This window comes from Lethenteron reissneri, chromosome 24, assembly GCF_015708825.2.
Source record: "Lethenteron reissneri isolate LAM-NWPU_2019-01 chromosome 24, ASM1570882v1, whole genome shotgun sequence".
Taxonomy (NCBI): domain Eukaryota; kingdom Metazoa; phylum Chordata; class Hyperoartia; order Petromyzontiformes; family Petromyzontidae; genus Lethenteron; species Lethenteron reissneri.
Genome location: NC_083802.1, coordinates 8,285,958 through 8,299,066, shown reverse-complemented (window position 1 = coordinate 8,299,066; position 13,109 = coordinate 8,285,958). Strand labels below are relative to the sequence as shown.

The following is a 13,109-nucleotide window of genomic DNA, read 5'->3' as shown; positions in this document are numbered from 1 at the left end:
CAGCCCCCAGCCATTGCCTCACCCCCCCAGCCATTGCCTCGCCAGCCCCCAGCCATTGCCTCGCAAGCCCCCAGCCATTGCCTCGCAAGCCCCCAGCCATTGCCTCGCCAGCCCCCAGCCATTGCCTCACCACAAATAGAATAAGTTATAGGGATCTGCCCCACCAATCGCCGTACAATATAAAGGCGGCATGGTCACAACAACAACAACATGCGTCCATGTGACACCGCTACGAGCCACCCTGGTTCTATTCTATCTACGGTGAATGTATACTGTAATACATTTTAGTCCCATTGTATATAGGTGCGTTGTGTAAACATCGCCAAAGAAGATTAGCTGAACTGGTCCTGGCCATCTTTTAGGTTGACTCAGCCTCAAATAAGTACCATTAGGAAGACAAAGGCGGCCGGGCGTGGTGCTGGCCACCCACCACCACTCCTCGTGCGCCGTGCCGGCCTTCATAGGTGTTCGCAAACAGCACTTGACCCCTACAGTCTTCTACAGGCTATGGGGGGGGGGGGGGGCTTTGTATCCTTGTGTGTGGAGGAGACTCGTTGAAGGAGGCTCCGGGCAGTCGCCCTCCAACAACAGCGGAGGGCAGAGGAGCCCGGAGCAAGTTGGAGCAGTAGGAAGCACAGGGGGTGCAATCTGCCCATAATCTCAGTCAACCCATGGCCACCTGGGTCTGTCCTGTGACCTGCACCTAGCCTGGCACAGCAGCCAACCCATGGCACCTGGGTCTGTCCTGTAACCTCCTCCTGCACCTAGCCTGGCACAGCAGCCAACCCATGGCACCTGGGTCTGTCCTGTGACTTCCACCTGCACCTAGCCTGGCACAGCAGCCAACCCATGGCACCTGGGTCTGTCCTGTGACTTCCACCTGCACCTAGCCTGGCATAGCAGCCAACCCATGGCACCTGAGTTTGTCCTGTGCCTTCCACCTGCACCTAGCCTGGCACAGCAGCCAACTCATGGCACCTGGGTCTGTCCTGTGACTTCCACCTGCACCTAGCCTGGCAAAACAGCCAACCCATGGCACCTGGGTCTGTCCTGTGACTTCCACCTGCACCTAGCCTGCCACAGCAGCCAACCCATGGCACCTGGGTCTGTCCTGTGACTTCCACCTGCACCTAGCCTGGCACAGCAGCCAACTCATGGCACCTGGGTCTGTCCTGTGACTTCCACCTGCACCTAGCCTGGCACAGCAGCCAACCCATGGCACCTGGGTCTGTCCTGTGACTTCCACCTGCACCTAGCCTGGCACAGCAGCCAACCCATGGCACCTGGGTCTGTCCTGTGACTTCCACCTGCACCTAGCCTGGCACAGCAGCCAACCCATGGCACCTGGGTCTGTCCTGTGACTTCCACCTGCACCTAGCCTGGCACAGCAGCCAACCCATGGCACCTGGGTCTGTCCTGTGACTTCCACCTGCACCTAGCCTGGCACAGCAGCCAACTCATGGCACCTGGGTCTGTCCTGTGACTTCCACCTGCACCTAGCCTGGCACAGCAGCCAACCCATGGCACCTGGGTCTGTCCTGTGACTTCCACCTGCACCTAGCCTGGCACAGCAGCCAACCCATGGCACCTGGGTCTGTCCTGTGACTTCCACCTGCACCTAGCCTGGCACAGCAGCCAACTCATGGCACCTGGGTCTGTCCTGTGACTTCCACCTGCACCTAGCCTGGCACAGCAGCCAACCCATGGCACCTGGGTCCGTCCTGTGACTTCCACCTGCACCTAGCCTGGCACAGCAGCCAACCCATGGCACCTGGGTCTGTCCTGTGACTTCCACCTGCACCAAGCCTGGCACAGCAGCCAACCCATGGCACCTGGGTCTGTCCTGTGACTTCCACCTGCACTTAGCCTGGCACAGCAGCCAACCCATGGCACCTGGGTCTGTCCTGTGACTTCCACCTGCACCTAGCCTGGCACAGCAGCCAACCCATGGCACCTGGGTCTGTCCTGTGACTTCCACCTGCACCTAGCCTGGCACAGCAGCCAACCCATGGCACCTGGGTCTGTCCTGTGACTTCCACCTGCATCTAGCCTGGCACAGCAGCCAACCCATGGCACCTGGGTCCGTCCTGTGACTTCCACCTGCACCTAGCCTGGCACAGCAGCCAACCCATGGCACCTGGGTCTGTCCTGTGACTTCCACCTGCACCTAGCCTGGCACAGCAGCCAACCCATGGCACCTGGGTCTGTCCTGTGACTTCCACCTGCACTTAGCCTGGCACAGCAGCCAACCCATGGCACCTGGGTCTGTCCTGTGACTTCCACCTGCACCTAGCCTGGCACAGCAGCCAACCCATGGCACCTGGGTCTGTCCTGTGACTTCCACCTGCACCTAGCCTGGCACAGCAGCCAACCCATGGCACCTGGGTCTGTCCTGTGACTTCCACCTGCATCTAGCCTGGCACAGCAGCCAACCCATGGCACCTGCGTCTGTCCTGTGACCTCCTCCTGCACCTAGCCTGGCACAGCAGCCAACTCATGGCACCTGGGTCTGTCCTGTGACCTCCTGCACCTAGCCTGGCACAGCAGCCAACCCATGGCACCTGGGTCTGTCCTGTGACTTCCACCTGCATCTAGCCTGGCACAGCGGTCACCCCATGACACCTGGGTCTATTCCTTGACCTCCTGCACCTAGCCTGGCACAGCAGCCAACTCATGGCACCTGGGTCTGTCCTGTGACCTCCTTCTGCACCTAGCCTGGCACAGCAGCCAACCCATGGCACCTGGGTCTGTCCTGTGACTTCCACCTGCACCTAGCCTGGCACAGCAGCCAACCCATGGCACCTGGGTCTGTCCTGTGACTTCCACCTGCACCTAGCCTGGCACAGCAACCAACCCATGGCACCTGGGTCTGTCCTGTGACTTCCACCTGCACCTAGCCTGGCACAGCAGCCAACCCATGGCACCTGAGGCTGTCCTGTGACTTCCACCTGCACCTAGCCTGGCACAGCAGCCAACCCATGGCACCTGGGTCTGTCCTGTGACTTCCACCTGCACCTAGCCTGGCACAGCAGCCAACCCATGGCACCTGGGTCTGTCCTGTGACTTCCACCTGCACCTAGCCTGGCACAGCAGCCAACCCATGGCACCTGGGTCTGTCCTGTGACTTCCACCTGCACCTAGCCTGGCACAGCAGTCAACCCATGGCACCTGGGTCTGTCCTGTGACTTCCACCTGCACCTAGCCTGGCACAGCAGCCAACCCATGGCACCTGGGTCTGTCCTGTGACTTCCACCTGCACCTAGCCTGGCAAAACAGCCAACCCATGGCACCTGGGTCTGTCCTGTGACTTCCACCTGCACCTAGCCTGGCACAGCAGCCAACCCATGGCACCTGGGTCTGTCCTGTGACTTCCACCTGCACCTAGCCTGGCACAGCAGCCAACCCATGGCACCTGGGTCTGTCCTGTGACTTCCACCTGCACCTAGCCTGGCACAGCAGCCAACCCATGGCACCTGGGTCTGTCCTGTGACTTCCACCTGCACCTAGCCTGGCACAGCAGCCAACTCATGGCACCTGGGTCTGTCCTGTGACTTCCACCTGCACCTAGCCTGGCACAGCAGCCAACCCATGGCACCTGGGTCTGTCCTGTGACTTCCACCTGCACCTAGCCTGGCACAGCAGCCAACCCATAGCACCTGGGTTTGTCCTGTGACTTCCACCTGCACCTAGCCTGGCACAGCAGCCAACCCATGGCACCTGGGTCTGTCCTGTGACTTCCACCTGCACCTAGCCTGGCACAGCAGCCAACTCATGGCACCTGGGTCTGTCCTGTGACTTCCACCTGCACCTAGCCTGGCACAGCAGCCAACCCATGGCACCTGGGTCTGTCCTGTGACTTCCACCTGCACCTAGCCTGGCACAGCAGCCAACCCATGGCACCTGGGTCTGTCCTGTGACTTCCACCTGCACCTAGCCTGGCACAGCAGCCAACCCATGGCACCTGGGTCTGTCCTGTGACTTCCACCTGCACCTAGCCTGGCACAGCAGCCAACTCATGGCACCTGGGTCTGTCCTGTGCTTTCCACCTGCACCTAGCCTGGCACAGCAGCCAACCCATGGCACCTGGGTCTGTCCTGTGACTTCCACCTGCACCTAGCCTGGCACAGCAACCAACCCATGGCATCTGGGTCTGTCCTGTGACTTCCACCTGCACCTAGCCTGGCACAGCAGCCAACTCATGGCACCTGGGTCTGTCCTGTGACTTCCACCTGCACCTTGCCTGGCACAGCAGCCAACCCATTGCACCTGGGTCTGTCCTGTGACTTCCACCTGCACCTAGCCTGGCACAGCAGCCAACCCATGGCACCTGGGTCTGTCCTGTGACTTCCACCTGCACCTAGCCTAGCACAGCAGCCAACCCATGGCACCTGGGTCTGTCCTGTGACTTCCACCTGCACCTAGCCTGGCACAGCAGCCAACCCATGGCACCTGGGTCTGTCCAGTGACTTCCACCTGCACCTAGCCTGGCACAGCAGCCAACCCATGGCACCTGGGTCTGTCCTGTGACTTCCACCTGCACCTAGCCTGGCACAGCAGCCAACCCATGGCACCTGGGTCTGTCCTGTGACTTCCACCTGCATCTAGCCTGGCACAGCAGCCAACCCATGGCACCTGCGTCTGTCCTGTGACCTCCTCCTGCACCTAGCCTGGCACAGCACCTGGGTCTGTCCTGTGACCTCCTCCTGCACCTAGCCTGGCACAGCAGCCAACCCATGGCACCTGGGTCTGTCCTGTGACTTCCACCTGCACCTAGCCTGGCAAAACAGCCAACCCATGGCACCTGGGTCTGTCCTGTGACTTCCACCTGCACCTAGCCTGGCACAGCAGCCAACCCATGGCACCTGGGTCTGTCCTGTGACTTCCACCTGCACCTAGCCTGGCACAGCAGCCAACCCATGGCACCTGGGTCTGTCCTGTGACTTCCACCTGCACCTAGCCTGGCACAGCAGCCAACTCATGGCACCTGGGTCTGTCCTGTGCTTTCCACCTGCACCTAGCCTGGCACAGCAGCCAACCCATGGCACCTGGGTCTGTCCTGTGACTTCCACCTGCACCTAGCCTGGCACAGCAACCAACCCATGGCATCTGGGTCTGTCCTGTGACTTCCACCTGCACCTAGCCTGGCACAGCAGCCAACTCATGGCACCTGGGTCTGTCCTGTGACTTCCACCTGCACCTTGCCTGGCACAGCAGCCAACCCATTGCACCTGGGTCTGTCCTGTGACTTCCACCTGCACCTAGCCTGGCACAGCAGCCAACCCATGGCACCTGGGTCTGTCCTGTGACTTCCACCTGCACCTAGCCTAGCACAGCAGCCAACCCATGGCACCTGGGTCTGTCCTGTGACTTCCACCTGCACCTAGCCTGGCACAGCAGCCAACCCATGGCACCTGGGTCTGTCCAGTGACTTCCACCTGCACCTAGCCTGGCACAGCAGCCAACCCATGGCACCTGGGTCTGTCCTGTGACTTCCACCTGCACCTAGCCTGGCACAGCAGCCAACCCATGGCACCTGGGTCTGTCCTGTGACTTCCACCTGCATCTAGCCTGGCACAGCAGCCAACCCATGGCACCTGCGTCTGTCCTGTGACCTCCTCCTGCACCTAGCCTGGCACAGCACCTGGGTCTGTCCTGTGACCTCCTCCTGCACCTAGCCTGGCACAGCAGCCAACCCATGGCACCTGGGTCTGTCCTGTGACTTCCACCTGCACCTAGCCTGGCAAAACAGCCAACCCATGGCACCTGGGTCTGTCCTGTGACTTCCACCTGCACCTAGCCTGGCACAGCAGCCAACCCATGGCACCTGGGTCTGTCCTGTGACTTCCACCTGCACCTAGCCTGTGACAGCGACGAACGTTGATCCGATCAGACCCCCACCTCCCGCAATTAGATTATCACGATCAGTAGTCGCAATTAATAAAAAAAATGTATGGTTTGCCAGGTGAGAACTCACGAGACCAGGATAGAGTCTCAGGCTCCATATAAATAAACCGAACTACAAACATTTAGAATCAGAATGTGTTTATACTGGAGGAATCCGATGAGCTATGAAGCTCTTTTTCACATATGTTCAACAACTGAGGGCATCGCTAAGGTCACAAAGGTCCTGGAAGTTCGTCAATGAGAATGACCCGGATTTGGAGCACAGCAGCTCCTAGAACCTTGTCTCACACTGCTGCCATGTAGGAGAACTGTAGAATGCACTGTATGTACAGTGCATAATAATTATGGATGTTATAATACATCATTATCAAATGTATACAATCATGTTTACCATCTGTATTATTAATAGCGCTATTACTGATACCCCAATGAAACCCTCATTGTTCCCCTCATTGCTCATACAAAAGCAAAAACGCTGTTTGGAACGCATCCCCACATATACAATGGTATAATGACCCCTTTTAGTACCGATTTGATTAGCGCTCACTTATCCACGAACGCATCATGAGCGCTAAGCGAAGTCTGCCTGTATATACTTACCACACACTACTGCAGTGTGTGGGTACAGTGGATACAGTGTTGCGTAGGGTAGTGTATAGCGTACAGTAGTGTGTGGTAAATTTAGTGTGTGGTGTAAAGTTAGTGATTTGAATATGAGGTGGAGTATAGTGCGAGGATGTACACAGTGAGTTTGACGTGTGAGTCGGGGTGATTAGTGAGTGAGTGGTGAGATTGAGCTAAGGCTGACGTGAGTGTGAGTAGGGGGTGTGTATTTTCTGTGTGTGTGTGTATGTACAGCAGTTTGATTAGTTTGTTGCGAGGGGTTGGTAACCTTGCACTGATTTTTCCAATAACAATAGTTAAAACTTCCAATTGCGCTTATGCTAGATGCCCCAGGGGAGAAAAGGAGTCAATGACATCTGGCCAAACTCTATTTGACTGAGCCAGGGGAATGTACCCCCCCCCACGCCCCCACCTCTTAGGTTACATTATGACACAGGCAACTTGGCCCAAGTGATTAGAATAGAAGGCATGTGCCAGATGAGCTCAATAACAATGGTAGGAGGTTGCTAGACTTCTGTGTAGCTCTTGGGCTTGTAATCACCAATACGCTATTCCGGCATTGGCGCATCCACACAACAACATGGATGTATGTATGGCTGGTCCAAGCAAAACATTTGCTGGACTACATAGCGACAGAACAGCAGGCTCATCAACTTGTCATATGTAATTTGTCCCTGCCATATTTCCAAATTGAGACTGTCATCATTGCTTGCGATTGGGATTAGCTCATCCCCCTTTCTGATATTGAGAGGAAATGGTTAAGGTTCAGGACTGTAACCCATGCAGGTGAAATGGCTGTATGCAGTCCGGATCTTCCCAGAGACCCTTGCTGATAGAGGAGGTATTCTGGCAAGCTGAGAGAAAGCGGCAAGCCCACTCCCACGTGCTACAACATCCCACGTCTGAGATGAGAAGGCTTACCGCAGACTTCGCTCGGAGGTTTCGAAAACTGCGCAGCATTACCAGGATAAGTGGTGGTTGTGGGTTTTTGAGGAGATGGAAACTGCCTAAGTAGCGTGTGCTCACAAATTCCATCAAAAAAGTGACTTACAGAACAACACAATACCATCCCGAAGGGAAAAGACAGTAATACGATCTTCGACTCTCAGGATCAGGTTCGCAGGTTTACTGAGCATTTATCTTGAGGGATAGGAAACTGCTCAGCTCAAATAATTTCATGGGGAAATGTGGAGTTGTCCCTACTGGCAATACTGCACCTCAAACATTGGAGGAAGTATCTACTGCTTATAAGTAGTTGGCTGATGTAACTTCTGTTCAGGAAGTGCAAGCAGTGATAGCAGAGTCTAAGATGAGGTAAGCACTGCGCAGAGATGATATCTCAAACAAATCCCTGAGGGAGGGTGGTGTTTTTGTGCACACCGCCCTCTTTGACGTAGTTACAACGGTCTGGTCCACAAGACAGGATCCACAGGATTGAAAGGGTGGCCTGGTGGTTACCATTTTATAAAGGTGGACCACACTGATTGCAATAACGATTGGGGTATCTCCCTCCACAGGTTGCATCTCCCTCCTCAAGTTTCATCTCCCTGCTGAGAAAGGTCATGGAAACCATTATTAAACATCGCCTTGCCGGGCACACTGAGCAGAGGCTTTAAGACCCCCCCCCCCCATGTGGTTTCAGACGGGTTGGTTCCTGCACGGACTCCATCTTCACTGTCTATCTACTACTTCAGAGGTGTAGGGAATCGCAACATCTAACCTATATATCTGCTTTATTGACCTGGTTAAGGCCTATAATACCATCAATCGCCCAGGGCTGAGTTATTCTTTCTACTTTTGGGGTTCCTGACCCTCTGCTCACAATCATTAAGGACCATCATGACGGTGGACAGGCCTGGTTGAAGCTGCGTGGGGGGAGTCAGATCTATTTCCTGTTCACCTTGGGGTGTAACAGCCCTTAAACTATTTATCATATGACCACTTAGTTCGAGACGCTTTCCATGGCTGTACCAGGGGAATTTCCATCTGGTACAGATTTATGCACGGGTACAGTCAAGGGATGACTCCCTATTGGTCAAACATGTTACGTATGCTGATGATCTGGTAATTCCTGCTCACTCTGAGGAGTTGGAGATGCTACGGCTGAACCTTTAGCGTGCTACTACCATCAGCCCCACAAAAACAAAACACCTGCCGTGGTATTGTGCCATCAAACACTCCACCCCCTCAACTCCCCATGAATAATGGCGCAGTTGTGGCTTGGACGAGTTCCCATACATTGGTAGTGTGCTTATGCCTCGTTCTTGTTTAGCAGCAGAGGTCTCACTCCGAATGAGTTGAGCGGCATCTTTTTTATTGGCTGCATAACGCTGTGTGGAAGCACCTGGCCTGTCGCTCCATGTATTCTCGGCCACAGTTATACCCTCCATCCTTTATATTTGTGAAACCTGGAACCCTCTGAAGCAACATCTGTTCCAGTTTAAAACATTTAGGCTGGCCTGCTTATTATCTATCCTGTATTTAACCAGGCTGTATTGTGTGAGGAGCTTTAAAGATACCGACACAGTCCCATCAGTGAACTCGTACGGCAGATAAGGCTTCATTGGCCAGGTCATGTAGCCCACATGGGTGATGTGCAAGATGATCTGGAGCTGAGTGGACTTGCTGATGACTGGTACGAGCAGTGTTCAACATCGGCCTCTGTGGAGGAGGCTCTTGAAGGATGCTACTGGGCAGTTGAAGGCAGTCAGTCGCCTTCCAGCAACAACAGAGGGCAGAGGAGAGACGCTCAGAACAACGAGCGGAGCGCGGGGCGACTAAACCGCAACAAGTTGGTGCAGTAGGAAGGACAGGTGGTGCATGTCTGTCAACCCAAAACACCTGGGTGTGTCCCGTGACCTGTCAGCGAGCCTTTCACAATTCTCGTGGCTTCCGAGTGCACCTAGCCTTGCGCAGAAGCTGTGGTGAGATCAGCGCCACTTCGTGATGAATGGCGGCTGTTGTTGTATCGCTGGATCGTGAAAGGTGACGGCGGCTTCAGGTCGGCTCTCATCCAGTAGTGGATTGAATATGGCGGCTGATGATGATAAAAACAAGAAAATGGATTCTTGATTTTTTGTGTCTATTCTTGAAAGGAATTGAGACCATTAGATTCTGACAAAGATCTCGATTGGAATTTACATCCCAATTATTCCCCACTCCTCCAAATACCTTGACAAGACAGACGCTTGTGAAAATCAGCGAGGCTTTCCTGTGCAATGATGCAGTACATCTACCTTCACGTTGTACCTTCACAAGCATATTTATTTCATGAATTAATTAATGAAGGCCACTGTTGGCTAATAAGGGAATTGGTTCCATGGCCTCTTTACCTTTTTATGGAACCCAGATTGACTCAGTTGGGTTGCAGAACGACTGAGCCACGCCAATCGAACGTCGCCCATTACAGTAACGTAATGCGCGACGTTTCGGGAAATTGCCCTTCATTACGAAAAACGTTGCCGATTATATATTTTGACGACAAATAACGGTGTTATATTGACGAATGTTTTGAGTTTCCTTTCTTGTTAAACGTGTTTGTGCAACGCATCATCATCAGCAGCAGCATCACTAAATGTTATTTTGTTCAATAGGAAAAGCGGAGTTGCGCTGAAATCTCAGTGGCGTTCCACCTGGTTAAATAGAGACTGCAGCGTGCCCGGGGGTGGGGTACGTGGTGGTTTGCTAATAAGATTAGGATGATAAGTACATTATTGTAATGACGGCGCTCATGGTGGCACGACGGGGAGCACGGGGGAACCTAATACATCACGAATGGCTGAGCTATTTTTAAGCATCAATGGTCGCTTCGTGGATGGACTGTCTCCGGCCATAGGAACGTTGTGGGATTTGCACTTGCTGGCTCGGGGCCAGTCGCAGAGATGACCTACGCTCAGTTGCACACTTCGGAGCAGGGAGACCCCCCTGTGCTCATCTTGTGAATGTTGAATGGCAGTGAGTTGGATGCGTGTGGGACAACACGTGCTTACCACATCCACATTCATGTGCCAATTCATTCCCAGCGTCTCAACATATTGCAAACATATACTGTACAGTAGTTATTAACTTGAAGGCGCAACGTCTAAAACCACACGCTCTCGTAACTATAAACTACATGCCGAGCATATAGGCTAATCTGGATACTTTTAAATCAGGCCCGGCATTAATACTGCAATGATATAAATTTCTGGTAAACATCAATCAATAAATTACCCCTCCCCCTTTGATCTGCCACTTACCCCCCCCCCACCTCCATCAGCTGTAGTGCGCCGTGCTACCCCGCATGAGTTTGAGCTTTGAAATGAGGAAATCAAGGCGCAGAATAACCTTCCATCCAGCGGTGGATTGATCATGGCTCACGATGATGAAAGTCACTACGGTGACGTCAACGCAGTAACCTCAGTGGCAATAGGTGGCAGTGGCGAGTCGCTTTGTGCACAAAGACAAATATCCTCGCGTATAGCCTGCATAGACTGTTGGGGCAAGTGCTGTTAGCGAGCACCTATGAAGGCACACGAGAGGGGGTGGATGGCTAGCACCACGCCCGGCCGCCTTTGTCTACCCAAGTGACGATGTTTACACATTGCACCAGTTACTCATTTGAGGCTGAGTCCACCTAGGGGAGGCCAAGGACTGGTTCCGATAATATAATCGTTGGTTTGTGCACACACAAATACACGAAGTGGCAGCTATATCAGAACGGCGCTTGTGCCAGCCTAAGTGTGCTCTGGGGCCACGTGAAGTCTCAAAGGATTGTTGGAAGAAGATTACAGAACAAAACTCAGTTGTTATCGGTTAACTGCATGAAACGGCTAGCAAATGCACCACATCTGCTATCCATTGTGCCAACATACTTCCCTTTGGCCACCCGGAGCTCTGCTCGCTGTTGTCGTCGCTCCTCTGCCCTCCGTTGTTACTGGAGGGCGACTGCTGCCCAGCAGTTTCCTTCACGAGCCTCCTCCACAGAAGCCGATCTTGACACCGCTGGTACCAATCATCAGCAAGTGCTTCCTGTACCGCATCAACCCATCTCGTCTCTAGCCCGTGCCACGCCTGTTTCGCCACCTCTTATCTGGCCAAGGTCTGCTCAGGCATGCGCTGACTTGGCATAGGGGCTACACAACCCAGACAACGCAGCCTAGCCTGCCGGATGAACCTACGGATGGGAATGTATCGAGACTATTCAAGGATCTGTGGGCTCCTCACACAATGCAGTCTGATTAAACTCAGGGCATAGAGAAAGAAGGGCATAAACTGTGACCGAGAAGACCCGGAGCTTCGTGTGGAATGACAGGCCAGGCAGCTTCGACGCAGTGTTACGCAGCCAATGAAATATATCACCGTTGACTGATTTGGAGTGCGACACGCGCACAGCAAAAGAAACGACAAGTCCGGCTCCGTCTGAAGATATATTCTCCAGAATGAGAACTTTACGTAATTAGCATATTGCCCATGCACGGAACCTAATCTACCCTCTACAAATTATTTCGTGGCACTTTGGAGGTGATAGTGATGCACAAGCGCAAACAACAAAAAATATCAACACATTGGTCAATAAAACTGCCTTTAAAAAATATATGCCCTCTCTACAATCATCCAATTACTCACTGAGAATTGAGGTTGTGGCTTATTTCATGACACAAAGTTGCCAGGCAAGCATTGTGTTTTGGTAGTGCTGATGGTCAGGCCCCACCTGTTCGTGGCAAGCTCCACGAGCATTAATCAAGTCATCAGCATACACAACCTGGTCAATCAGTCAGAAGCTATGTCTTGCTTGATCTGACCCAGCCATCGATCAGCCTCCCATTGTATCTATACTGCCGTGTGAATCCCAGTTACGCATATGGTTAGATACTAATTGGCCAGGCTCTACTAACTATATGATCAAAACGATGGTCGTGTCGTGGGCAGAGGATATCCCCCAAAGTGAACAGGGAATAGGCTCCGACTCCCAGCCAAGCAACTTTAGCCGGGCCTGCCCATCGTTATAAATGTCCTTAATGATTGCGAGCTGACTCGGGTGCCCTGACTGCGCGAAGAACAGCCCAAATCCTTGGCCTCTTGATGGTATGGTAGGCCTTGACCCAGGTCAATAAAGCAGAGATATAGGTCCTGTTGGAATTCCCTGCACTTCTGATTTAACAGGCATACATATATTACAGCGCACACATGAGACGGATGCTTACACAGACACACACACGGTACTCACTGTGTCTATGCCGTAGAATAAATTGAGGCCTTGTTTCCAGCAATGATTTTACTCCAGAAAAATGGCAGAGGGAGGGAGCAGAGAGGAGGAACGTAGGGACAGAGGGAGGTGAGTGGAGTGAGGATCAGTGAAGAGCCGCTTAAAGAGGCACTGCAGTGTAGTTTGCAGTTGGGCGTATGCTTGTTATTATTGCTAATGAGAACAGCATGTGTTGTGTGTGAGGAGTGGTATTGTTGTGGTTTATTCGTTGCAATCCGAGCGCGGTGACCTAAGTTCGAGGTCGACATTGGTGGTGAATATAAGAACCGTGCTGGCTTAACAAGCTCCGGACAAGATAACGACACGCTGCCCAACATGTTGTTACACGTATGGT

General features: G+C 53.5%; 1 protein-coding gene across 1 annotated transcript in view; it reads right to left on the bottom strand.

The window, feature by feature from the left end:
* LOC133346502 (receptor-type tyrosine-protein phosphatase delta-like) overlaps positions 1–12,866 on the bottom strand; it is a 225,848-nt gene extending 212,982 nt beyond the window's left edge. Inside the window, exon 1 of the mRNA XM_061558121.1 lies at positions 12,737–12,866. The gene's annotated coding sequence lies outside the window, so the exon portion shown is untranslated. The remainder of the gene's footprint in view (positions 1–12,736) is intronic.
* Between the last annotated feature and the right edge of the window lie 243 nt (positions 12,867–13,109).